Source organism: Oenanthe melanoleuca, chromosome 3 (assembly GCF_029582105.1).
Source record: "Oenanthe melanoleuca isolate GR-GAL-2019-014 chromosome 3, OMel1.0, whole genome shotgun sequence".
Taxonomy (NCBI): domain Eukaryota; kingdom Metazoa; phylum Chordata; class Aves; order Passeriformes; family Muscicapidae; genus Oenanthe; species Oenanthe melanoleuca.
Window position 1 is genome coordinate 93,561,013 of NC_079336.1, and position 17,411 is coordinate 93,578,423.

The window sequence follows — 17,411 nt, forward strand, 5'->3', positions numbered from 1 at the left end:
CCTCCCACCTGTGCATCTTTCTGTGCTTCTCACTTTGCTGAGGAGGGACTCACCCTTCCCAAACCTTCACACTTACTCTATCTGTTACTATAGTAGCAGTTCAACTTAAAATTTAGAAAATGTTAATTGAATTAACAGTGTTAACGACCCGAAGAAAATACTTAATTGCACTTGTCTGAGAAAAATTGATCAGCATTTCTGCATGAGGCTTGAAAGGCTTTGGGAAGGAATCAAAAGTTGTTTTCTGTCCTCTGCATGAAAAGGTAGTGGCTGTCATTTGTGCAAAGCCTTGCACACATGTAGCCCTCATTGTGTGGGTCTCACCATGAATGAGAATCTGTGGAAGAGAATTGTAGGGGGATAGTTTGCAAGGATAGTGCTTAAGGCAATTTTCCTCTATAAATTACAGCTGTACTGATAACTGAGGAGTGGAGACAGCCTTGCCTGCCCAATGAGGATGGGTGTTATAAGAGTGGGTTAGCTAGTTAGCAGTTTAAGAGTCAGAGTCTGCTGGTGTTTGAGATGGAGGCTGCTGGCTGTGCTGTGAGAGGGAAGGGACATGTGGTTGTGTAAGGGATAGACAAGGTAAAATACTGTGTGAGAGGCTGGCTGGGGTTAGCTGGTCATGCAGAGATAAAGAGTCAGTGCTATGTGGCATTGCCTGAGAGAAGGCACTGAAAGTTTTTAATAAGGGACTTGTGATGATGCTAGTCATGTCTGTCTCCACAGCTCAACAGTATCATTATTTCTGAATTTGCTCATATATCTCTAGTGAGTCAGTGATCAAAGTAGTTGGAAGCTCAGGCCTGGATCCCCATTTTGCTTGCAAATGGACAGTAGTAGAACCCAGAATTCAGATATGAATGTGACCAGTTTTCAGAATATTCAGAATGGGAATCTGAGTTCTGCAGACTAAAATTACTTCTATGATAGTCAAGTCTTAGGGTATCTGGGAGCTATTATCTGTGCAAGAGCTTCCTTCTTCAGCAAATTAAGCCGTTCCTTCTTACTCAAGGCAAGTGATCTGTTAAATCTGTAGGCTGGGTTTTCTGTCTGGTTTCTGGCCACCAGGGACAGACAGTAACTGTCACATAAAGACAATACTTGGTGCCTTAAGTACATCACAGACAGCCAGTGCCTCAGTGTTAACTGTTTCTGAATGTCAGAAAAAAAGTATCCTAGGCAGTACAAATCAGATACAAAAATATCTGTTGAATTAGCACAGTAGAAATCTTAGAAATAAAAAATATATATTTCAGATGCAGCATAGGAAAACTGTTGTAAATGTAAGTATTTATAGTTTAAAAATATACTTGATGGTAGGAGATTGAAGCAACATGTGAAGTGGCATACAGTTCCTTCCTGAGGCTTTAGCACTGTAAAACTGCTTGGAGGAGAAGGCATGAAGACTTGATAGATCAGTGAGAAAAAAAAATGTGATTTTTAGGACCTTTTGTCTTATGTTCATAGATTTAGGTCCATAGTGCACTTAATGGCAGCCAGGTACTATCCTCTGAGCAAAAAAATTTTATTTTTTAATATCTTGTAGCACCATTGCTTGCAGCTGAGTCATGAGAGATGATGGACTTCTCCCTCAATGCTGCAGGACCTGTCCCCATCATGCTGCCTGTCTGGGTACTCTGTGGCAAAGAGCTTCATCCACCCTCAAACACATCAGTCTAGGGCTCCATCTCCATCACTCAAAGTGGGCTGTTTTGACCTCTGAAGGCTTATTCTGTGCAGTCACAAGCAAACTCTCATTTATTGAGATACCTGGTTTCAGAGTGATTTAATTAATTTGGGTATTTCCTCATTCTTCTCTCTGAAGCTGATCAAACAAAGATTATCTTCAGTGCTTCCTGCATCAGAAATACTGCTATAGACCCTTTATTCCATTTTCGGTGACCTTTTGTTTATATTTGTTTCATAAAGTACCAGATTCATTCACAGGGCTATTAATTAGCACTGAATTTAGTAATTTTACATCATTTTTGATGATTAACATCTTAAGAGTGGAATATGATCTGGTGGAGGACCTTGCTTATATTTAGTCCTCAGGGGGGAAGTTCTTAACTAGGAGAAGTGAGCAGTAAATTGAAAGGAGTAAAATTTGACCTTGCATAACAAACTGTCTGAATTTCCATGGCTTTCTCATGTCTTTATGCTGTGAGTAATGTAAGGAATGCTGCAGGCAGTGTTTGCAAGTTCTGATAATAAAAATAAAAACTTTATGTAGGCTAGTTGCATTTTCCTCTGTCCACTTTTAGTTTGCTCATTCTCTTTCTCTATTTACTCATTACAAGAAAGCAAATTCTGGAGACTATTCCCATATTCAACACTTCCCCACATGGGTCTGTCAGTACTGCCAAGTCACTGATACAACATCCCACTGTTTCTAAGAGATCAATGAACAATCACTGATATGAGTCTGTCAAGCTTCTCCAGTCTTTTTAAAAAAAATCTGTGAGAAGTTAAATGAAAACTTAAGTTGTTAGACAGCTACAAAGTCAGAAAAGCACTTCAAGCTGACCAGGGGGGATTTTTGAGCATCTTCTGCCATCTTGTGGGGTTAAGGAGAACATTCACTTTGCTTATTATTAATCTGAGATGTCAAAGCTTTCCTTGTGTCCCCCACTGACTAGCAAGCACATGAGGCACAGTCCATGGCAGTGCACCCTCTTCTGCAGGAACAGGTTTGGGGGAACCTGCTGACCTTACTGGGACTGCCCTAAGCCTTTCCCAGGATATCCAATTATAGATTTGTGATCTAGTCGTGGTTAAAGGAAAGAATTGAAGTATGTGGGGGCTTTTCTTGCTGTCAGATCATTTTGGGGGACACCCACGGTGCATCTGGGGAAGATCTGCACTGGTTTCACCTCTATATGCAGCAGAGTTGCCAGAGTTTGAGAAACTGAGTGTGGGGCTGGAAACCACTCTCCTGCCTGCAACCCTAGCTCACCCCAGCTCTGGCTGCGTGGGTGGCCTTGGGCATGGCTCTGAGTGCAGAGAAAGGAGCCAATAATTTGTGAGTGGTAATCTCGTGTTTGTCCTTTCTTAAAACTTCCCACTGCAAAGAGCAGCAGAGTTGCTCTGTGTAGATAAAGCAACTGGCAGTATGTGAACACAATCCTACAGAGCTGGCTGGTTGTGCAGCAGCTAAAGCACAGCAAGGTTTGGATACCAGAGGCTGACCCAGGTAAATGCTCCTACGTTTTAACAGTGGGAGGCTGCAAAAGCACCACTGTGACTCCTGAGTGAGTGGCAACAATCTCTTCAGTGTGAGCAGTTTGTTTTCACACCCATGCACACCATCAGCCTTCAGGTCTCACTAGTAAAGACAGCCAAAATGGAGTGTGCCTTTGTTTGCTTCAGGCTGCTTTGGTTGAGCTCTTCTGCAGGTTTAGGAATTGCCTGGGAGTGGTTGATTCTGCCATGTGAATATTTTCCTTTCATACTCTCAGCTTGTTTTTAAATTTGCTGTTTGAAGCCACAGCCAGGCTGAATAGAGTGAGTCCTCACCAGGAAGAGGCTATAATGACTTTGGCAGATCAGGGGGCAGGACTCACTTTCAGTAGATTTCATTGGTAGTCTCTGACAGTGGGGAAGCCATGAGGTGTTGCTTGCCATCCCAGGCTTTGGAGGGCAATATTCTTGTGGAAGCAGATTTGTCCATTAATTTTCCTATTACCTTCCATCTCTGTGGTTCCCAGACATAATATCTGTAATATCAGTTAGTTCCTCTCTCTTTAACCTGCCTTACTTCCTACCCTTTGTCCTTTGCTACCTCTCCAGTTCCCATTATTCTCCATGGACCTGAAAGAGTCTCCATCCCAGATTATGTTGCCCAGGCTCTTTTTCCCAGTTTTCATCCCAGACTTTATTTCTTATGCTCTCAATTCAGCTCTTGCTGCAGAGTAAGATACATACATGCCTTCTCCATACTGACAGTCAGCTGGAGGGACAGACAAACTGCCGCCTTGCTTTCCCTTGCCCTTGCACCACTCAGGCCCAGGGATGCTGCAAACAAGGAGGTAGCACATGGAAAGCACAGAAAACCTACTTCTGCCACATGGAGACCTGGGCTCTGAGTTTGTGAGGATGGTGTATAAACACAGAGGACAGTAACACAAAGGATCTGTGAGATTTAGGCATGAGCAGTTGCTTTGTAGGGTGACACAACACAATCAGGAGGAAATTCCAGCCATTAGATTAAGCCATTAAACAGCTGTGCTGAAGATGAACAGATTGCTGACTTTGTATTTTGTACAAACATGGGCAGATTTTCTGGGGAATACCAGGTCCAGGTCAAATTTAGCCTCTCCCCTTCATAGAAAATGCTTTTTTAGCTTTCTTCTAGTAAAAGTCAAAAGCAACTGTCCCCTACCCCCCTGAAGAAAACAGCTATCAACACTATCTTTTATAACCTCAAAGTCAACCCTTAGACTTATTTTAGAAATGGATGGATAGTTTTGATCAAATATTTCAAAATACTGGGGTACTAAGGCTAATTATTTTTAACCATATGGATATATGCAGCCTGGCAGATTTGGTTGACAAATGCACAAGCAGCTGAGATAGGTGATAGCACAGATTTAAAAATAAGGAGTTCTATTAACACTATTAAACACTATTTTTTTATTTAAAAAAATTCTTGCTCTCTCAGAGCATACATTCATTACCCTAGTGAAGTAACTGTGTAAATCCTTGCTACCTAACCTAAGGAAATCTTTTCCTGTCATCTGGAATTGCCAAATAGGAAGACCTATCTTTAGAATGTCTTATTTTCAAATAGTCTGTATTATATGGTGATATTATTATGAAGTTCAAGAAAAATATACTGAGGAACTAGTGTCACAGTTTGTTCAGTAGCCAGAGATGTGTATCTCTCACTACAGAGAACCTGTGGCATATGCTGCCATGTTTTCACTCATGGAACCTGATGGGAACTGGAAATATTTGAGGCTGAGTGGTGCATATTCAATTTCTTTCTCTGAGCTTGATGTAATTTTAATCCTCCCTTTTGTCATGTTGTGTGTTGCCTGATTATGCCATCACTTTGTATCTTGGGACTGCACAGGTCTCTGGAATCCGCTTGGTGGCATCTGTCATTCCAACTACTTACCTAATATTACTTACACAAATATTGGGGAAGACATAAGGGACACAAGTAATGCTGAAAATAATCCTCAAAGTTACAATGTTTTTGAATGCAGCATAGAAGATAATTGAAGTAAAAGAGAATCTAATCTCAAGGCTGCATGAATTCTCTGATTTCAATTAGACTTTCATGACATAGCTTGTTATATGTTGAAAAATTAAAAGACATCCCAGGAAAAAAGAATCACAGTATTTTAACAGATCAAGATAATTAATGGGTCTAGAGATATGCAGAATTCTTTCCTGTCAGCTCTTAATAAGCAGAGTCTTATCTTTTTTCCTCTTTTAGGAGAAGCTGCCAATGTGACATACTAAACTATTGTAGATTTGCAGAATCATGAGCAGAGGAAATTTGAGCCTAAAATATTTGCCTAAAATAATGAAGATTTATTGCTCTGTTAGTAGTATTGAATCTTTCACTTATAGATGCTAAAAGGGTCAGTTATTTTTCTGGCAAGTCTTGAGAAAAAATGTGTTATAAACTTAATGACTTAATTTTGCTTTATATGCCAGTAATATAGGTGCTTTATGGACAATTTGATATGAAATGCATAGTCTAGAGAAAGAGGCTTTGAACCAAAATGCACACTCTTAGAGAGTCCTGATTTCAACTATTATTTATTAAAAATATATGTTGTCTCTGTTACTTAGAAATTACCAAGGTTCTCTCTGGTATCAGTAAGAAGTAAGAAATATAGAAGTCTTGTTGAGAAAGAGAGATAAGAGACAGAAGGAAATTTAATCTCTCAAGGTTCCTCACATATTAACTAATATTCTGTATGCATATTAGGAAAAGATTTAAAATAGTTCAGATATGTTGAGGAAAATGTGTTTTGAGAATTCAACCTTGGTGTAAATACATTACCATTTTTTTAACTTTAATTTCCTCACCTTTGTAAGTATTTGTCTCTGGATGTTTTTTTGTCTTTTTTTGCTTGTTTGGTTTTTTTTTTTTTTTTTGGGGGGGGGTGGGGTTTGTACTTTACAAAAACATTTGTTTGATGTTTACATTAACCTGATTTAAACCTCAATGTGACTGCCTACTGGCAGAACATTTCCTTGTCCCAGAGTGTGGTGAAACTATAAAATAGGTTACTGAGGTCTCAGTGTTAACAATCACCTTCTGTCCTCAAAGAGTCTTTGTGGGTGCCTTGTGGCCTGGTGTCCTCATCTCACTTGGGGATTAGAGAGATTCCCTGAATCTGAGAGTTCCTCTGGAATTTTCATGAGTTGGATGTGTAGAAACTGCCCTCTTAATCAGAAGGGCCCATCCCAGCTAGGAAACAAAACTATCATGGCTTTGTAAATAGGAATGTTTTTAATACAGGAGCTTTGTAAAAGCTACACTGAAGAAAATAAAAGATATTTTATTGGACACAATCAAATACATAGATTGCTTGACTTCTTAGTAGCATTTTAGGAGTACAGCAACTAATAAAAACTGCACTGTCATAAAGGGTGTTTGAGGGTTACCCCAAGGCTGGACAGGACACAGTAATTTTTCTTCCCCATTATACAGCTCATTCTGCTATTACTGCCTAGCAAAGGAACTCTTACAGTTTCACAAGCAGCAGGTCTGGGAAATCTGACATCAGTTACTTTACAGGCTTTTTGAGGAGACTCTTTTGTGTGGTGGCAGGTGAGATCACATCTGTGATGCAGTGTTGCATTTGGGCTATAGGAGAGCAGCAAAAGTATATAGCAACAAAGTTCTATGTGTAATGGAGAAGCAAAAGAGAGAGAGCCTTTATTTAAAGGAACACTACACTTATATAGGGTAGTTTGTGGTAGCAAGCATAGAAATGATCAAATTGGTGCAAGAGAAGGTGACACCCCTGGTCACGGAGCTCACACACCCTGCAGGTGCAAAATCATTGTTATGATTCTTTTCTCTTAAGTTTTTCATAAGCAGTGTGAGAAATCCAAGGCTGCTTCCCTGGGCTTCAGCCTGTAAAAACAGTTCAAAGACACCAGGTAGAGAACATGACAAGGCAAAACAGGGAAGACAGAGACACAAATCTTTATTGAAATGTATTGAATAGTAACATACCAGCTCTTAGGGTTGTGACATGTGGGCAGTGTCTGCCATATGTGGCATGGGCCAGGAATTATAACTCAGAAAAGAAGGAACCTAAGGAGGAAGAGGGCAGGAGGCAAAAAGCATCTCAGATGTACTGTCTGGAGATGAGGCAATGAGGCCACTGTGTTTAACAACTAGATGCAGACTCAGGTTTTATTCTTAGCTTGCCACAGGCCTCTTGAGTGGCCTTGGAAAAATAATTTAATTTCTTATACCTCTTTCACACTTTTTCTGCCTTGCCTATTTAAATTTCTGGCACTTAGGGCTAGGTCTATGTACTTAGAGAAAGGAGGGGCTTATGATGAATTTATTGGAACATATTAATGTGATATGAATAATGCATTGGAATGATGCACCATCCTAATGACAGTTTATACAGGTTCCCTTCTTTCTGCAGGGAAGGTTAAATAACCTCTGTGGCAGTGATGGCTCTCTGAATTGCTATGCTTTGCCTGAAGCTGCTCACCCAGTTTATGACAGAAGTGCAGTGTCTACCCAGCTTGTAGGGTCAGACAGTGCATCCCAAATTAACTGAGCTATCAGGTTTAACAGAGTAAATAATTCACTGGAAGCATGTGTGTTTAAATGCAAGGCATAGCTGTGTGATCCTTCATATGGGAAAACAGGAATGATAAATTTCTGCCATAGGAAAAGCTTTTTCTTTGGCTAAGACTCCCATCAGGATTCAATGCCTCTTGGGGGGCTTATGAGTTCAGGTTTAATGTCTGCCCCTTCCTTGCCTCCCAACATATGCCATGACTGTCTTCACAAATCTTAGCATAAACATTTATTTTCTCTGACCCCAGGAGAAGGGGAAAAAGGATCAGAGGCGTTTTTGCTGATCCTTTGATGTGGAGCAATGACAGGAACAGCAGACAAAGTGAGCACTTTAGTGTGCTCCTGACTGACAAGGTGCTGAAATCACAGCTGAGGCAAAGCATTCATATTAAAAATAAAAAAATAGTACAGAATGATAGGGAGAGAGGAGGATAAATAAGGCTTTTTATCTTCATTGGGCCTTGCCACAGATGAGCTGCATTAGTAATAAACTGAGTAGTTGATAAATGCAGAGGAAAGAGAGGAGGAGGGCTGGCTGGTGGCTTTGCCTGTAGCTGTTTTGGTACCTCCAAGTTTTGGTGGGAAGAGCTGTGGCATCTCTGGGTGGAGGAGAGTTGTATATTACCTCATCTGGAATAGCTCTGCTGGTGATCTGAGCAGCCTGGCAGCCCCTGGAGCTCCTTGGCTAGTGGAGCGCTGTGGCCACTGCAGGTCCTGAGCGCTTGCCGACAGCCTCCTGCTGGTGGTAGGCAGAAAACTTCTGCTGGAGTCCTCTGCCTCCTCTGGGGAGGCTTTTGATGTCTGTGTGTGCTCCCCTGCATGGAACAGCAGTGTGTGCAGAAAGGCAGGTGCCTCATGTCCTGGCTTTCAGAGGGATGGGGCAGAGCAGTTTGAGGTGGTACATCCCCTCCCTGAGTTCAGGGTACAGGCCCTGGGGACTCTGTCTTGCTGGCAGCCTGCTTGGTGTGACATAAATGAGGTTCAGGTGCTTGAGTCTACACAAACGGGTCTTAAGACAAATGAGGGGAGTCTGATGTGCTCTGTAACTCCCCTGGCTTGGCCTCAGCAAACTGTCCTGGGCAGCTGAACCTGTGCCTTAACCCTCTGTAAGCAGGAGCAAAGCCCCTTCTTCTGTGGCTCGTCATCCCTGGTCCTGGATGCTTGGAGTACCTGCCTGAGCACTGCCAGAAGTTTGGCAGCCCTGGCTTTGGTCAGAACTGCTGGTCCCCTCCTGCCTGTTGGGCAACTCTGGCAGCTACTGGTGAGTACAGGAATTTGAAAGAACAGACCACATTGATACTGAAGTAGCAGAAATTCGCTAATAGTTAATATTTGCTGTCTTCAAAAGGCACCCCTGGTTTCATTGAGTTCATCTGCCTATGATGTAACTTTTTCTCTTATTCAGCACATGTTTTTCACTGCTATCAAAGGGCAGTTAGCAACTAGGAGTCTTCTTTAGGAGCCAGACTAAGAAAGTCTATTAGTTTTCCTTTGAGAATGAGAGCAACTGCAGTTGCATTGTCTGAATCACAAAGCTGCCAGGAAAAGTGAAAACCCCAGCCTGTAACCTCCAAAGATCATTAGTGAAATTTTTCTTTATTTCTGTGGGAATAGAAGAGTGTCTGGGCAATTAGCAGTATTGTAATGCAGCAGATTTCTGAGTGAGTACAGAGAAGCCCTGATAGCTGTGCTTCTTTGTAATAGCAGATGAACTTTTTTAACCTTTGCTTGACAAGTTCAGCTGAGGAGAAGCTGCCTGATCTATTTCCCAGGTACAACTTCTGTGAATATTCTGGAAAGCTCACTAAAATATGAGTTAGTGACTTTAATATTGATGTTCCTGCCTACAGAAATGCAGTTATAGGATATGCCTTTATGATAGGCTGGTGTAAGTAACACAGTGCAAACTCATCCCCAAGGTTCCATATGTGTGTGGAGCGTTAGGAAATGCAACTGTGAAGTTATAAAAATCTCCTACGCATAATTGCTTCAAACTACATCCCACTGATAGACTAGTCCTGTAGGAAGTTAATTAGAAAGTCTTTTGGCAATCTGCTCAGTTTAATTCTGGTTCTACATCCTGCTAGGCCAAAGTGTCTGGCTGCTATTACTGTCTTCTAAAAGTGCTGGCATATCTGAGGAGCTGCATGTCACGAATAACTACACCTTCACTGCAGGTATTTTTACATATTATCTGATCAGATTTCACAGTTAGAGATGCAGGTTAATTAAAAAACAGAACAAACAAAACCAAAGTTCCCCCCCAAAAAAGGCCTTAAGCTCACAACTTTGGTAGCAATTCTGTGGTCTGACTTTCCTGAGCTTCTTAAACTGAAGGGGGAAGAGGTGCCTGAAACAGCAGAGTATCCAAGAACTACGAGTTATTCCTAACATCTTTGATCTTAGGTAGAAGGGGCAAAAGTGCTGCCTCAACAAGTTGGAAAGCAAACCTTTTAGGGTGAGTGGGTAGTGTAGTCTGTACACTTGACATATGCATTCCTCAGGATATCTAGCAAGAGGATCTGAAAGAAGTGTGATCAGTGTAGAATAAATTAAAGGTATAATCTTGTTTTTCTGGTGTACTCTGAAACTGGGTATACTATCCCTTTGCTTTACTGATGCAGCAAGATGTGGGATGGAAACCAGGCCTCCTGTGCTAACTGCACAAAACAGTTTTTGTCAGGAAACATTTTCATGGATGTGATCTGCTGATTTCCATTGGCTAAAAAGCATTAGCACTGCCTCTGCAGTGAATATGGGCCAGATGTTCACTGCATCCCATAGATGAGCATCAAAGACATGTCCTTGCCTTGGGCTTAGCTGAATTTCCAGGGGCATGTAACTTGGAATTTAGGAGAACTTGGGTTTGGGAAGGAAATTCCAGGTACTGCAAATAGATGCCTTTGCAGAGAGAAGAACCTGCATTATCACCATGGATGGGTGGCAGACTTCAGGGATGTGCTTCTCTGACGTTTTCAGTAAGGCTTCAGGAGCTTAGTGAAGAAAATCTGTAATATGGCAATGATAAAGATGTGCTTGCACATGTTTTGTTATTGCAAAGCTAATGAAATAGGAAGCAAAGAATAGAACAAAAAAGTTGTATAAACAGCTTTTGAATGGTAGTCAAATTGTCTTTTTGAGACAGGAGATTAAATGGCCTAAGAGAATTCGGGTAGTGTTTAGCCAGGGTAAATACTCACACTTGCTACTTCCCACAGCTTCCATCTGATGATAGATATTCACTTTAGAAATATATAAGAACCAATTTTTCAGTGAATGCCTGTCTCAAAAATAGATTAGTGTGTCCAGGAAATTGTAGGTGTGACACTTGAACTTGCAAGAAGGTGTGACTAGAAGGTTTGAAAAACTTCGTGGTGGAATATACTTCTGTCATGAAACAATCCAATACTCTGTGAAGTAGGAAGATATTCAATACTAGTTTCATTGTCTTTTGAAAGGCATTGTGTGCTTTTTCCCTTTCCTTTATCACTTACATGAGAAACACATATAATGCTTTCCAATAAAGGAAAGCATATGCATATGTCCCCAGACATGGCTAAATTAAGTGTTATAGGGAATAAGGTGATAGTGCTTTTCCTAGCAAGCTCTGCCCTAAAGGCATAAGGTCAGGCAACTGAGACTCTGCTCTTTCATCAGAATGTGCTTTGTAGGCACGTCACTGCATTTGAACAAAATTTGGCTCTAATTTCAACATTTTCTATTTCTGCCATTTGTGAAGAGGATTAGTGACATGGGTGTGCCTGTCATGAATAATCCTTAAGCAGCTGTGTGCTGTGGGAACAGTGAAATCCTTGGTGAATGCTCCAAAGTGCATGGGCTCTGCTCAGGTTATGCAATTCACCCCAAGTGAGGAAGAGGCTGGAAAGGTGTTGCAAGCTGCAGGTGACAGATCATCTGGCTGTTTGCTACACAAGGCTGGATCAAGGTCATGGTAATTCTTCACATACTCATCTCAAGACAGCAGGTTACTTCAATCAGGCTGTGTCTGCTGCTCTGTGGTTGTGAAGGGAAAGCTTAAATGCATCTGTAAAAATGCTCTCCTCACAGTGAAGTTGGGCTTTGAGGTGTCACTCAGCCAGAGGCCACGGGAAACATAGCTGCTATTGTGGTGAAGAACAAGAGGAAACTGGTCAGGTAGTAATGAGTGCTTCCACACGACTTCTTAAAGTGTAGCATTGATTATTTATTGCAAAATTTAGATTTGTAATCTAAAAAGATCTCATGATAATGGATATCTCATGACATTATTAACAGAAGTGGTGAAAAAAGCAGAACCAGTTTAAATTGCTTACTGTGATCTCACCAAGGGAGTAAACACATCTTTGTAGGATATTACATTATCTGAGCTGGATATACAATTGATATATTACCTGTAAAATCATTGTTAGTGGCTCAATTCCACTAGTAATTGCCTTTATTATAACTAGGGAATCAAATGTCATCTGTAGGCTGCACTTCAGGCACAAATTCTCATGGTACTCAATCCAGAATAAATATGAGTGTGTTATTGATTATGTCATTACCAGGATAAGCAAACTTAAAGATGTCAAACCTGTTATTGCCAGGGGGAAAATAAATTTTGAGCCTAACCACAAAGACTAAGGTTGTATAAATTGTCCAACCTAGAACCACAAAGTTTTATGTAGAGCTTAAAATGTGTTAAAATTCAATACAAAATCTTAGCAAGTATTTTGTTAATTGCATAATCTTGCTGATTTTAATCAGCATTAAACTGAATAAACAGCAGAAGTCCATCACTGGTATAAATCTAGAAGGAGTAGTAAGAATAGGCACACATCTTTTTCTGTGAGCAGCAAATCTTACCAGATTCTTTATTGGTCACTTTGGTTGGACATGTTCCCTGTTTAAAAGAAACTTTAAGGGGCAGAATTGCCAAAGACTGGAGAAATGAAAGGTAAAATTTAACTGCAGTAGAACAAGTTTGACTTTAGAAAAGGACTCTAGTTATCTTAGACAGATTGGTAAAATACCAAAATTTAAAATGAAACATTAGCAGCTTAATTAAATACAAGATACTAATTTTTACAAATGCTTTAGTTTTCACTTTAATCTGTGTTTTGTCTTTGAAGCAGAGGCAAGTTACCACTGGCCCATCAAACTGTAGGAGAAATTTAATCAGCCCCACTGTTATGCAAATAATTTGGCAAGATAAAATGACAAATAACACCCTGCAGAGCTTGTGCAATTGGTAGTCTCTAGAATAATTTTTGCATAACTGCTCACCCTTTGGTAAAGGATACCAAGCTTTTGCAGTTTTTGATTGAATGGACTTTTAATAGTCAAAAATTAAGCCTTCAAAAGGAGTGTAAGCACATGTGACAGGAGTGTTTGAACTGATCTGTGGGCTGGATTTATTTGTGCAGGACAATTCTTCCTGGTTGGCAGTGTTTGTTTTGGGAGGATGTTCATTGTGTCCCGAGCACCTGTGGGATAGGATGAGACTGGGGTCTTGCTTTTCCCTGAGTTGTGCATGCCAGGTGCCATGTTCTGCTCTAAAAATGCCAGAGCAAGTGGACATACTGATATGTGGGAGGATAAAGCCATACCCAAAAATACTAGAAGGTCTTGGGTAACACCTGAACAAGGTAATTACTGAGAAAGAGGAGGAATTTGCAGGCAAAAGGAGAGTAAAAAGCTCTAGATATAATCAGCAATTTCTCCTGTGGTCTGTTGCTGGATCAGTTGAGGGAGTCTGGTGGAAAACCCTTCTTCCCTGCCCACCATATCCCAGAGGCAGGTGGGAACATTCTTAATTTTGAAGTATTGCATTTGCTGTTTTCTAATAATTTAAAAAGGAACTTGGATTTTTCCTGTAAGAATCCAGAGTAAATGAAAATCAAGATCAAGCTCACCATTACTGGGTAAAAAGCTGTAATATCCATTCCAGCAAATTATTTTGAAGAAATATTTTGAGGCAATAGAGTTAGTTGGGTGGTTTAGTCACTTAAAAGGGGCTTGGCCAAGACATATTAGGAATGGGTTTGTGGATTTATTGTCTTTTTTTCCTGTGCTGCTTGTAATTCAGTGTATGATCCAAGTTTTCTTTTAGTGTCTCAGCTTCTTCTGTGTGTAAAACTCCATGTAGCCATATTACAGGGTGTTGTCCCAAGGCTTCTTAATGTTCATAGATGATTTTAGCTCTTTGTAACATAGAAACATGAAGTTAGTACACAGAAAAATGTGGCCCAGCACTAGTGATGTGCAAAAATGTATTAATGTATTTGTTAATGTTTGTAAAGCATAGATACAATCAAATTAACCTTTAACTTTGGGTAAAAGTAGGCATAAAAGAATTCTGCTTTTTCCTACAGGCTCTTCTCAAAACATTAATATGCAGGCTGCAGATTTAAAATTTTGGATTTGAATTTTAACTTTAATAATTGACATTGGAAGCCTAATTTGAAAGATATGGGATACATAAGGCCAACTTCATAATTCTCTTACCTTACAAAAACCCAATTGAAAGCTGCAATTGGTAGTTTGAAGAAAAGAGTTTCTGTATGTGGAGTTTTAGGATTTTTTTTCAGGAAGCAGTTCAGTTGACCAAAACTACCCTTGGTAGTGCTCTGATGGTTCCTCTGTGATGATCCTGTTCTAACAGCTGTGTACAGGTCTAGCTTTGAAGTCTCTGCTGTAGTTGGTTTATATATGTCAGCTACATCTAGGGTGTAACAGTGTGAATAAATGCACAGAAGCCTTTTGGTTCTTGGTAATTCTGCAATTCTTTCTGGCAAAGAATTTTTCCTTGCAATGTTTTCTTTGACAAAATGTCAATATTCTTGTATGCACTCTTCATCTGTAAGGTATAACTTTTGGCCTTTACCTGATACGTAAATTGGGTTCCAGTAAGGTGGCTTTAAGTTTACTGTTTATATCCTATTAATTTCAAATCCACAGTAGGAGTATACAAAAAGATTATGCTGCAAATGGGATCTTTCCTTTGGTTTGCTAATTTATAAACAGTTCCTATCATTATGAATATTTGTACAAACTTTTCAGAGTGACACATTTGACAGTATACCATTGAGTCATTTGAGGCATCTTATTATAGGAGTGAGTCAGCAGAATTCTTATATACTTTGTTTCTGGTATATACTGGGCTGGGATAGGAGGGGAAGCTGTAATTGGCAAAGGTGTGCTTTATTGGAAGAAATTGTCTGGGACTAGAGGAATCACAGCTAGCTCTGAATTTCTCCTCTCTAATTTGGATATTGGAATCTCCAATATTGCATATTGGAAAATTTACAGGGGCTGGGCAAAACATGTATGGATGCTTCATTTTGGGGTTACCTGTCTAGCAGAGCAGTGACCCCAGACATAGAGTTCATGACATTAAATCTGTATAAAAAGTGAGCAGCTCATTTAGGGTCTGCTGCTGTTTTAGGCCTGAAAAGCTTGTTGTCATCAAGCTGCTTACTCTAACATATAGAAAAACAGTAAAGTATTTTGGACTTTAGACTTCTTTTCTTTAGACTTCTATGAGGATCTAGGGTGGCAAGGAAACCAAAGTTAACCACTGTTTGTTTGGCAGATGCCATCTCTCTTCCTCAGGTGAGAGAGGACAGCAGGAGCCTCTCTGTTTTCTACCTCTCCAGGGGGAAACAAGGCACTCTGTCTCTGCTGTTTCTGCTTCTCTCTTTGTCTCTGGAGCTCTCCACCTTGGTTTTGGTCCTGATTTGTTGGGGATGTAGTTCTGGTACTTTTGTTAAAGGGTGCCAGGTAAGAGGTACCACACAAGGTGAAACATGCCAGTTGCTACAGCTACTGTAGGTGGTGACTGAATTGCAAAAGTGGCCATACAGGGTTGCCACCTGCAGGACACTCAGGCTGGAGGAAGCCAGCTGGCTTGATCCTGGAATGCAGGAACACAGCTGCAAGGAGAACCCACTCCTCCACACCAAGGAGCCACTGACTGTCCCTCTAGGCAGATGGTGCTCATTTCTGCAACCAAGTCTCCTCTACACTGAGGTCAGAAATAGGAGGTGCAGAGCTAGCTAGCCAAGGATGGAGGTCTGCTGCCTTCACTCTCAAGGAAGTCCAGAAGGGTAATGAATCCAGTGTTTGATTCAATGGACCAAGTCTAACTGGGGCCTGGGGTAATATTCTGTGGACAGAGGACATAACTGTGGGTTCTTCATCCTGGTGATCACGTTCTTGGCAAGTTTCCTGGGTTCCTAAGCTGCTTAGGAAGTATTACAGGGCTCACATATTAAGGTTGGAGCTGGTCAGGTAAATCCTTTATTCTCACATAGAAGCCTAGGTCAGGAATGCTTAGTTGAGTCCGGAAAGCTGACTGGGGGCTGTAACTTGTTTTGTTATGGGTAAAAGTACTGGCAAGAGAGACTTTATCTGGGGTTAAAAGCACAGATACAATGGAGGGCTGAAATTTTTTTGCAGATGCTGAAGACTAAGAACCAGAAGAGGAAAACAATGGGCAGAGTACAGGTGATGGAGAAGTGCTGAATAGATAACATGGTTCAGGTTCACTTTGCACCAAATGGAAGAAGCTAGTTATACTTGGAATGAGGAAACTGAAGTTACTAGCTGAGGAAAAGAAGTGCAAAGAATCTGTCAAAATCCTGTGTGTCTTAGGAATGCTTCTTATTTGACAAAATGTTTTTAATTTTTTTTCCAGTGTAGGAGTTCCACATTTTAAATCAAATTTTCCCTATGCTATATCTATTTTTCCCCATGTTTTCCATTTCATAAAAAGAAGAGGCCCATCAGCTTGCTGAGGTGTACCCTGAGTGTTCCAGTGTAATGAGTCTCAGTTGCATAAATGGATTTTGTAATCTTTTGCTCTGTTGCTTGCACAATGTGGATTAAGTTAATTATTTATAGCTTGTCAGGGCAGTGGCAGTGTCCTGTCAGTGCAGGAGAAGTTGTATTGCACAGGAAACCATCCTACTCTGCCTTGTCAGTCTGGGCAGGGTCAGAAGACTTTTTAACTGATAGCTGAAATAATTTAGTGATCTTCTTTTCCCCAAAGAATTTATTGTATTTGTCCCATACAATAAATTTTCTTTACTCCATTTTTTTTCTGAAATTTATTTCTTTTTGGGTTAATTTTTCCTTTAAAAGTGTCTCTGGTCTTCCAGAGGGTTTCTCTCATGGTCCTTCCTGGAAGAGCAGGTGCTGCCAGCCTGGATAGTTGAGCCCATGTCAAGCTGGAAGGAGCAGTCACTAGGCTGAGGTAGGGACAGAGGTCACTGAGACTCCATGGAGTGTTGGTCCTTGCTCACCATTACCCTTTACAGAAGCAGTGGGGTGTCTGGGCTTTTTGCAGGTCCTCTCTTCTTTTTGAGTCTGCTTCTGAGAAGGTTCACTGGTTTAACTGGTTCACATTTAAGCTGGTCTGCACCAAGTTAGCCTGGAGCAGTGGTGGTCATCCCTGTCCCAGTGCTGGTGTCCTGCTGAAGGCTGTGGAGTGACCAGAGCAGGGTGGGAAGAGAAATCCCCTGCTGGTGCCCCATTAGCCATCCCTGCCTGCCCTCACTGGGAGCAGTGTTCAGTCACTGCCTGCCAGGTCCTTGACCTCCCCTCCAGCCCTGCTGCTGACCTCTCCTGCTGACCA